The following is a 9,377-nucleotide window of genomic DNA, read 5'->3' on the forward strand; positions in this document are numbered from 1 at the left end:
AAAGTAAATAATAAAAAATAATTCAGCAACTAAATGAATGAACATTAGTTAGCTAGCTAATCAAATCAAATCTCAATAAAAAGGAATCAATGAAAAGGGAGAAATTCTTAACGAATCAAAAAGGGTTAAGTTGTGGGTTAACATTAAGGGGAAAATCAAGAAACAATGGTTAAGGCTCAAAGAGGTTCACTAAAGGTCAATTATGTAGGTAGGCTTTTTATGGGGTAAGTGGGTTAAAACCTAAGTGCCTTTATCATTTCGGTATATCAAATCAATGCTGTGGTCTCGACATGTATAATCGAAGCAAGCTCTAGAATAACAAATCAGTATTGACATACTCATAAGCAACAATAAAAGTGAGTAAGAAAAGATATATGCTCTAAAGACTCAAGATCTCACAAAAATTATGGTTTTTGATGTCAACCCTGTGAATTCAGAACTTCAAAATAATACTTCAATTCAGGGAAACAACCTGGGAATTTTAGTTCTCAAAAGTCAAGTTATCATGCTTGATTCTATAATATCTTAAGGTTAAACAATCAATGTACAATTACCTATGATTTAATTTAAAACATATCAACAAAAATTATAAATCAATCAGAATTCACTCTAATAATAATATGAGAAAATTATTTGAGAACAAGATAAAAATTTAGGGATTTTTTAATAAACATATAAATAACCTCCCCACAGTTAAGATGTACATTGTCCTTAATGTACGAATATAGATAATGATAATATAAGCATAGAATCAGAAGAGAGGGAGATAAGCGAAACTGCCCTGAATGTTTTTGATGAAATCCTTTGAATGGTGATAGCTAGAGTTGTAGATAAGGCTAATGAAATGCATGATTCTGAGTTACTTCTAAGAAAATAAATGATAAACCATAATTTATACATATTTCTATCCCATGCTTAGCACATTTTATGGATAATTTTTCCTTAAATTGGTGAATTTGATGCTCCTAATGCCTTAATTTCATGTTTTATACTTAGGTGAGCATAGGAGAGTGAAAGGAACGAGAAACGGGCCAAAAATGGAGAAAATTGGCCAACGTACGAAATCAACACGGCCTGGACCTCCTCACACAGGTAGACAACACGGCCGTGTCAATTTGGCAGAATCGAAGCACGACTCACACAGGTGGATCACATGCCCGTGCCTCTTTAACAGGCTTGACCACGGCCTGAAGTAATCACACACGGGCGTGTCCCTACCGAGCCCAAGTTTAGTCCAATTCGGAAAAAGCCAATTTTGAAGGTTCTTAGGCATTCCAAAGCCTATAAATACACCCTAGAGGAGGAGGAAAGGAGACACAGAGAGGGAAGCAGGGAATTGCTTAAGGAAAGCCGATTGATCCATCTCAGAAGCCAGATTCATCATCAAGATTGAAAATCTCCTCTCAATTTTCCTTTAGGAGTTTTGGGTTTTTCTTTATGTTTCGTATTCATTATTCTTCTGAGATGTTTACCTTTTTAGTTATGAACTAAAACCCCTAAATACCTAAGGGGAATGAAACCTAAGACAGATCTTGTTATTATTATCTGAATTGTATGATAAATATTTGACTTGTTCTTAATTATGTGTTCTTAATTCTTTTTTGATATTTCAGGATATTGATTCAAGTTAAGCTCTTATTTAGAAGAGGAATAGACCCTGTCTAAGAGTACATTTGTCATAATTAAGCGGAGTTGGTTGCGCGCCTAGAGATAGGGTGACAAGATTTTACCAGATTAGGGTGAAACCTAATAAGGGGATCCATAGATCGAGTTAATGCAACCCTAGGGAGTTAATTAGAAAGAGATTTCAATTATTCAACCTAAGGTTAGACGTTGTTAGTCGAGAGAGATAATAATATAACTTAGGGATTTCTACGGATCAAGTCAAATGAATTAATCGTCCGATTCAGAATCAAATAACAAGTGAAGTCTAGGGGGATTTTTCCTTGGGTATTGTCTCAATCAATCGAGTTTTCCAAAAGTAATTCCCCAATTCTATTTTCTGTGAATTATTAGTTTAGTTAATTAGCTAGTTAAAACAAACCCCATTATTCTTAGGCTAGATAATAAAAAGATAATCATTACTAGTATTTTTAGTTCTTTTGGGCTCGACAATCCGGTCTTACTAAAGCTATACTACTGTACGATAAATACACTTGCCTTCATCGTGATAATAGTTAGTTTCAAGAACGATTCATTATAAATATTTAAAACCTGTCACGAATATCACGTATCAATAAACACCACTGTGGAAGAGAATTAAGGGATTATTTGATAATAACCATAAAGATAAACGTAGTTCAAAATATAAAACAGAAGTCTTCAAAAAATAAATAAAAACAAAAATAAAAACAAAAATAAAATAAAATAAAATAAAAATAAATGGACTCAGAAGTCCTCATCTCAGATGCGTCAGGGTCACGAGGTGGTGGTGGTGGTGGAGGCGAGATGTGGAAGTGCTGACAGATCTGCTGTAGAGTTGCCTAGATGCTGTCGAACCTCGCAAAACACTATTGCTCGAAGCGAGTGAGTCGCTCGGATATATCGGTCAAAGTGGCTGCAGAAAGTCAGCAACTCGGTGGTTGCGGTGGGTGAGGGTCCTCGTGAGGGAGAGAGACATCATTAGTAATGTCCTCTAGCTTATCCTGATTATAAGAGTGAACAGGTCTGTACTGAGGAGGGTCGAATCCATGGTTTCGCTCTATCATCCTTATGTGGATCACACTGGAAATTCCTTGAGGAAACATCTGGCCTGCTAGTATGAGTGTCGAAGACATCTCTGGAATATCGAAAAGGTTGAAGTGTCGAGCTAGGTGAGTCACATATGGACCAAGGCAGATGGGGCCCCTCCTATGGCGGTCTGTCTGGTGGCAAAAAGCAAGGGTAATAAAGTATGCCAAATCGAATACATGACCAGTAGCCATGCTCCATAAAAAGTAAGCATCGATGGTGCTAATGACGTTGGTGCTCTCTTTTCTCCCAATCAAGGTGTGATCCAAGGTGGCATGGATGTAGCGTAGTGCTGGAAGAAGAGAAGTCGGCTTTGAACAACTTGCGTCATAGGGAACATACTCACCATAAGGTAGCCCAACAGCAGGAAGGCGAGTGGTGTATGTGTCGGTGAATATGTAAAAAAGCCTCGGAAGCCATAAACTCCTCCGTGTAGAGGCCCAAAGCAGCTCCAAACTCTGGTACACTCATGTGTCTTATGAGTCCACCAAGTCTGAAAATGATAGTATCGGCCTCGTCACGGGTATTCATCACATGCTGAAGATGGAAAGTAGTGCAAAATTCCAAGGTAAGCTCCGAATAGGTGGGCTCAATAATCGCAAAAAATCAATCCCACGGAGCAGTGGTGAGATGGAATCGAACAAGGTGGGCAAGTTGGACCTGCTCCAAGGCGGTCCAATCTATGCAGCAGCCCACTCCTAATGGTTGCACTCGAAGAAGCTGAAACAAGTCATCTTGTGGGCCTAACAAGAATCGAAGTAGAGGGTGACGAGCTTCGGTTAAGGCACTCGAGGAGGTTGCGCCAGGACCCTTTCGCTTTTTCAAAGTGGGGACGGTAGTTTTCTGGCCTCGTGTATTTGTCATAGTATTCCACGGGCAGTGATCGGAGGTGCTGATGGCGGTGGCTGGTTGGAGTGGTGTGGACCGAACAGAGGTTGGCATTTTGTGCAGGAGAGAAGGGGGTTGACGGGGTGGTGGGTGGTCGGTTGAAGAGGATGAAAGGGAAAAGGGAAACGAAAGGGAAAGAAAGAAAGAAGAAGAGAGAGAAATGGTGGCGGTAGGGAGGAAATGAAGGAAAAAAAAGGAAGGGGAGTGTGGTGGTCGGCGGTTAGTCGGAGATGGAGGGGGAGGGACTTGTGGCAGCTACTGGTTGGGAAAATTTGGAGAAAAAGAAATATGTCTTTTTTAGGGACATTTCAGCCCTGTTTCCACACGGCCAAGGACACGCCCGTGTGTCCAAGCCGTGTGGGTTACTGTACCTGTAAAAAAATAAAAAATAAATAAAATAAACGGATTAGTGGTGTTAGTGCTCGGGTTACCTCCCGAGAAGTGCTTATTTATAGTCTAAGCTCGACTTACCTCATATTTGCACGGTCATGGTGGTTCGAGGAGTTGAAACTCTTCATCCCTGCTATCAATCTTATCAAAATAAGGTTTTAGATGAGTACTATTTACCTTAAAAATATCGAATTTGGGATGAGTTACCTCGATTGTACCATATGGGAAAACGTTGAGTACCGAAAAAAGAGTTGCTCCATTAGGTTCAGAAGTGGCAACACTAGGGTCTGTTTCATCTAACAGTACTTTGTCTCCAACCTTAAGTTGATTCGACTCATCTTTAGGTTTTTCATGGCACTGTCTTGATTCATCGTGTATCCCTGGTTTCTTCTTAACTGTTGTTCGCAATTCATCTAGTTCCTCAATTTTGTAATCTTCGTCCCTCAAGAGTTGTTCGTGGCTCCATCACTTTATCCCTAAGGATTTCCTACACAACAATCTGAGCCAACATGTTGTTCTCATGGAAAGAACTCATAATATCATCTCGATCACTAGATAGTCTAACAGAGTCACGAGCTTGAAGTTTAATCGTGCCATCACCTACACGAAGTGTTAATTCTCCTATACCAACATCAATAATAGTCCTAGCAGTCACTAAAAAGGGTCGTCCCAAGATTAAAGGAATGTAATTGTCCTATTCTATATCTAAAACAACAAAGTCTACTGGGAAAATGAATTTATCAATCTTAACGAGCACGTCCTCAACAATACCCCTAGGAAATCTAAAGTTTTATCTGCCAGTTGTATACTCATCCTAGTTTGTTTAGGTTTCCCAATACCTATTTGTTTAAACATTTTATAGGGCATGACATTTATACTTGCCCCTAAATCGGCTAAAGCATTATCAACATTTAAACTACCGAGTAAACAAGGAATAGTAAAACTCTCTGGATCCTTTAACTTGTTGGGAAGTTTATTTTGTAAAATTGCTGAGCAGACTGCATTTAATTCCACATGCGAAGAATCATCTAATTTCCATTTGTTTGCTAGAAGCTCCTTTAAAAATTTCACTGAATTGGGCATCTGCGAAAGAGCTTCAATAAATGGTAAGTTAATATGTAACTTTTTTAAGATGTTAAGAAATTTACCGAATTGTTCGTCTGTGCGGTCTTTATTTATCGCTTTAGGGTATGGCACACAAGGTATGTATTTTCTGCTTATCGATTTTTGTTTGTTCTGGCTTTCGTCCACCTTATTTTGGCTTACTATAGTTTCTTGCCTTGGTTCTCGTGTGGACTCAACTAACCCTACTTCATATTGAACGGTAATTGCATGAAGCTGCTCTCTTGGGTTAGCCTCGGTGTTGCTGAGCAAGCTACCTTGTGGTCTTTCTGAGATCAACTTAGCAAGCTGACCTATTTGAGTCTCGATACCTTGAATCAACGCTTGCTGATTTTTAAGTACTGTTTCGGTGTTTTAGAAACGTGTTTCTGACACCGAGATGAATTTTGTTAACATCTCCTTGAGGTTCGGCTTCTTTTCCTGCTGGTAAAGTGGTTGAAAACCTGGAGGGGGTTGTGGTCTTTGATTTCCTTGACCACCCCAAGAGAAGTTGGGATGGTTCTTCCAACCTGCATTGTAAGTGTTACTATAGGGGTTATTCTGAAGTCTAGAATTGTTACTCATATAGTTGACTTGTTCGTTTGTAGTGCTAGGGTCGTAGGCTAGGCATTCTGTATTATTCATTCCTCCTCCATTTGTACTGCACTGCATCACCGGATGTACCTGCGTAGAGACACATAAGCCATCAATCTTTTTATTTAAGAGCTGTAACTGGTTTGATAACATGGTGACCACGTCGAGGTTGAAAACACCGGTTTCTTTATTAGGCTTTGTCCTCATGACTTGCCACTGATAATTATTCAGTGACATCTCTTCAATGAACTCATAAGCCTCTTCAGGTGTTTTATTATTTAAGGTTCCATCGGTCACTGCATCGACCATCTATCTCGTTGAGGGATTTAAACCATTGTGGAAAGTTTGAACCTGTAGCCATAAAGGTAATCCATGGCGAGGGCACATTCTCAATAAATCCTTGTATCTCTTCCATGCATCATATAGTGTTTCTAAATCCATCCGCACAAAAGAAGAGTTATCATTCCTCAATTTAGCTGTTTTAGCCGACGAAAAATATTTGAGTAAAATTTTTTTGATCATTTGCTCCAAATAGTGATTGATCCCCAAGGTAACGAGTTCAACCACTGTTTAGCCTTATTCCTTAATGAAAATGGAAACAACCGAAGGTGAATGGCATCATCAGAAACGCTATTGATCTTAAAGGTGTCGCAGAATTCCAGAAAATTTGCTAAATGAGTGTTTAGATCCTCGTCCTGCAAACCATCAAACTGAACAAACTGCTGTATCATTTGAATAGTGTTAGGTTTCAGTTCAAAATTATTTGCAGCAACAGCAGGCCTAACTATACTCAATCCGGTTCCTGTTAAAGTAGGTTTAGCATAATCATACATAGTACGAGGAGTAAGATCCTGATTTACTGGATTTGTAACAACCACAGGAGGTAGCGGATTATTCTGATTATCAGCCATCTCCTCGGTTGTAGTATGGATATCGTCCTCTCACTCTTCCTCTATATATTGTAGACTTCGCGTTATTTCTCTTCGGTTTCTGCGAGTTGTGCTCTCGATCTCACTGTCAAAAAGCAAGGGTCCTAACGGGTTCCTCCTTGTCATATACAAGAGACATCTGCCAGAAGCAATTAAAAATAAAAATTAAACTAAAAACAAAAAGTAAATTGCAATAAAAGTAAAAATGGCTAAAGTAATAAAAATCAAGCGTTCCTAATATCTTAGTCCCTGGCAACGGCGCCAAAAACTTGATGGTTGCTAAACTAACTAAAAATTCGACTAAGGCAAGTGATAAACCATAATTTATACATATTTTTACCCTATGCTTGGCATATTTATGAATGATTTTTCCTTGGTTTTAGTGAATTTGATGCTCCTAATCCTTTAATTTCATGTTTTATACTCAGGAGAGCTTAAGATAGTAAAAAGAGCAAGAAACGGGCAAAAAACGAATAAATTGGGCTTAAAACAGTGTTTCACACGGCCTAAGCACTTCCACACGGGTTATCCACATGCCCGTGTGAGGCACACGGGCAGACCACACGCCCGTGTGTCATGACCGTGTCGACTAGAAACTAACTCAGAATTACACACGGCTTGAGCACCTGCACACGGGTTTGGAACCCAAGTCTAGTTCTACTCGAAAAATGGCACTTTTGAGGGTTTGGAAGCATTTTAAAGCCTATATAAACACCCTAGAAGAGGATTAAAAAGGAGACGCAGAGTTGGAGGCAGAAAATACTTGAGAATAGCCATCAGAATCACCTCGGAGCTAGAACCTACATCAAGACTGAAGATTTCCATCCAATTTCCTAGAAGTTCTTTAGGTTTCTTTATGTTTGTTATTTTCCAAACTTTGAGATGTTTTCTATTAATATTATGAACCAAACTCCCTAAATACCTAAGGGAGATGAAACTTAAGATGAATCTTGTTACTCTTTGATTTATATGATAAATACTTATTCTTATTCTTAATTGTGAGTTTTAATTCTTGCTTTAATATTCCAGGATATTAATTCAGGTTTTTTTTATGTACTTATTTGGTGGAGGAAAAGTTCATTATTCATAATTAAGCAGAGCTGTATGCAATCCTAGAGATCGGATGACATAAATCTGCCAGATTAGAATCAAATCTAATAAGGGAATCCATAGATCGAGTTAATGAGACAATAGGGGTTTTAATTAGAAAGAGATTTCGATTAATCAACCTAGAGTAAGTTGTTTTTAGTCTCGAAAGGGATAATAACATAAATTAGGGATTTCTACAGAATCAAGTGAATAAATCATCTAAGTCAAAGGTAATAAGTGAAGTCTAGGTGGATTCCTTCTTGGGAATTGTCTTTTCAATTAGTTTTTCAAAAGTATTTTTCAACTTTCATCTATGTCGTAATCTTAGTTAATTAGATAATTAGTTAAGTTTACAACATTCTCTTAAATTTTAGGCTAGATAATAAAAAGATAGTAATTACTAGTACTTTTAGTCCTTGTGGATACGATATTTCCAGTCTCATCATAACTATACTACTGTTCGATAGGTGCGCTTGCCTTAAGTCGAATTTTTAGTTAGTTTCATAACCATTAAATTTTTGGCGCCGTTGCTGGGGACTAAGATATTAGGAACGCTTAATTTTTATTGCTTTAGCTATTTTTTATTTTTATTGAAATTTAATTTTATTTTTGCTTAAATTATTCAATTTTCTTTTATTTACTTCTAGCAAGTTTTTATAGTTTATAACTAGAAGAAACCCGTCAGGACCTCTACTTTTTGATAGTGAGATCGAAAGCACAGCTCGCAAAAATCAAAGAGAAATAAGGCGAAGCCTACGATACATAGAGGAAGGGCAAGAGGACGATATTCAAACCACAACCAAGGAGATGGCTGATAATCAAAATAATCCATTACCTCCTGTGGTTGTTGCAAACCTAGTAAATCAGGATCCTGCTCTCGTACTATGCATGATTATGCTAAACCTACTTTAACAGGAGCTGAATCGAGTATAGTTAGACCTACTATTGCTGCAAATAATTTTGAACTGAAACCTAACATGATTCAAATGATACAACAATTTGTTCAGTTTGATGGTTTGCAGGACGAGGATCTAAACACTCATTTAGCAAACTTTCTGGAATTCTGCGACAGTTTTAAGATCAGTGGCATTTCTGATGATGCCATTCACCTTCGATTGTTCCAATTCTCATTAAGGAACAAAGCTAAACAGTGGTTAAACTCGTTACCATGAGGGTCAATCACAACTTGGGAACAAATGACTAAAAAATTTTTACTAAAATATTTTCAGCCGACTAAAATGGCTAAACTAAGGAATGATATCTCTTATTTTGTACAGATGAATTTAGAAACTCTTTATGATGCATGGGAGAGATACAAGGACTTATTGAGAAGGTGCCCTCACCATGGGTTATCTCTATGGCTGCAGGTTCAGACATTTTATAACGGTGTGAATCCCTCAACAAGGCAACTTATCGACGCAGCCGCTGGTGGAACATTGAACAACAAAACACCTGAAGGGGCTTACGAATTTATTGAAGAGATGTCACTGAATAACTATCAGTGGCAAGTCATGAGAATGAAGCCGACGAAAGCTGCTAGTGTTTTCAACCTCGACACGATTACTATGCTATCTAACCAGGTAGAGCTTTTAAATAAAAAGATTGATGGTTTGTATGGTTCTACTCAGGTACATCCAGTGATGAGGTGTGATTCAA

At 38.1% G+C, this 9,377-nt stretch overlaps 2 non-coding genes across 2 annotated transcripts; one reads left to right on the forward strand and one right to left on the reverse strand.

The window, feature by feature from the left end:
- The first annotated feature begins 6,070 nt into the window (after positions 1-6,070).
- On the forward strand, positions 6,071-6,177 carry LOC121205803 (small nucleolar RNA R71). The gene has a single exon (XR_005900877.1). It is a non-coding gene; the product is annotated as a small nucleolar RNA R71 (small nucleolar RNA).
- Positions 6,178-8,965: 2,788 nt separating this feature from the next.
- LOC121205585 (small nucleolar RNA R71) lies at positions 8,966-9,072 on the reverse strand. Its single transcript, XR_005900661.1, has one exon. It is a non-coding gene; the product is annotated as a small nucleolar RNA R71 (small nucleolar RNA).
- Positions 9,073-9,377: the final 305 nt, after the last annotated feature.

This window comes from Gossypium hirsutum, chromosome A08 (genome assembly GCF_007990345.1).
Source record: "Gossypium hirsutum isolate 1008001.06 chromosome A08, Gossypium_hirsutum_v2.1, whole genome shotgun sequence".
NCBI classification, from domain to species: Eukaryota; Viridiplantae; Streptophyta; class Magnoliopsida; order Malvales; family Malvaceae; genus Gossypium; species Gossypium hirsutum.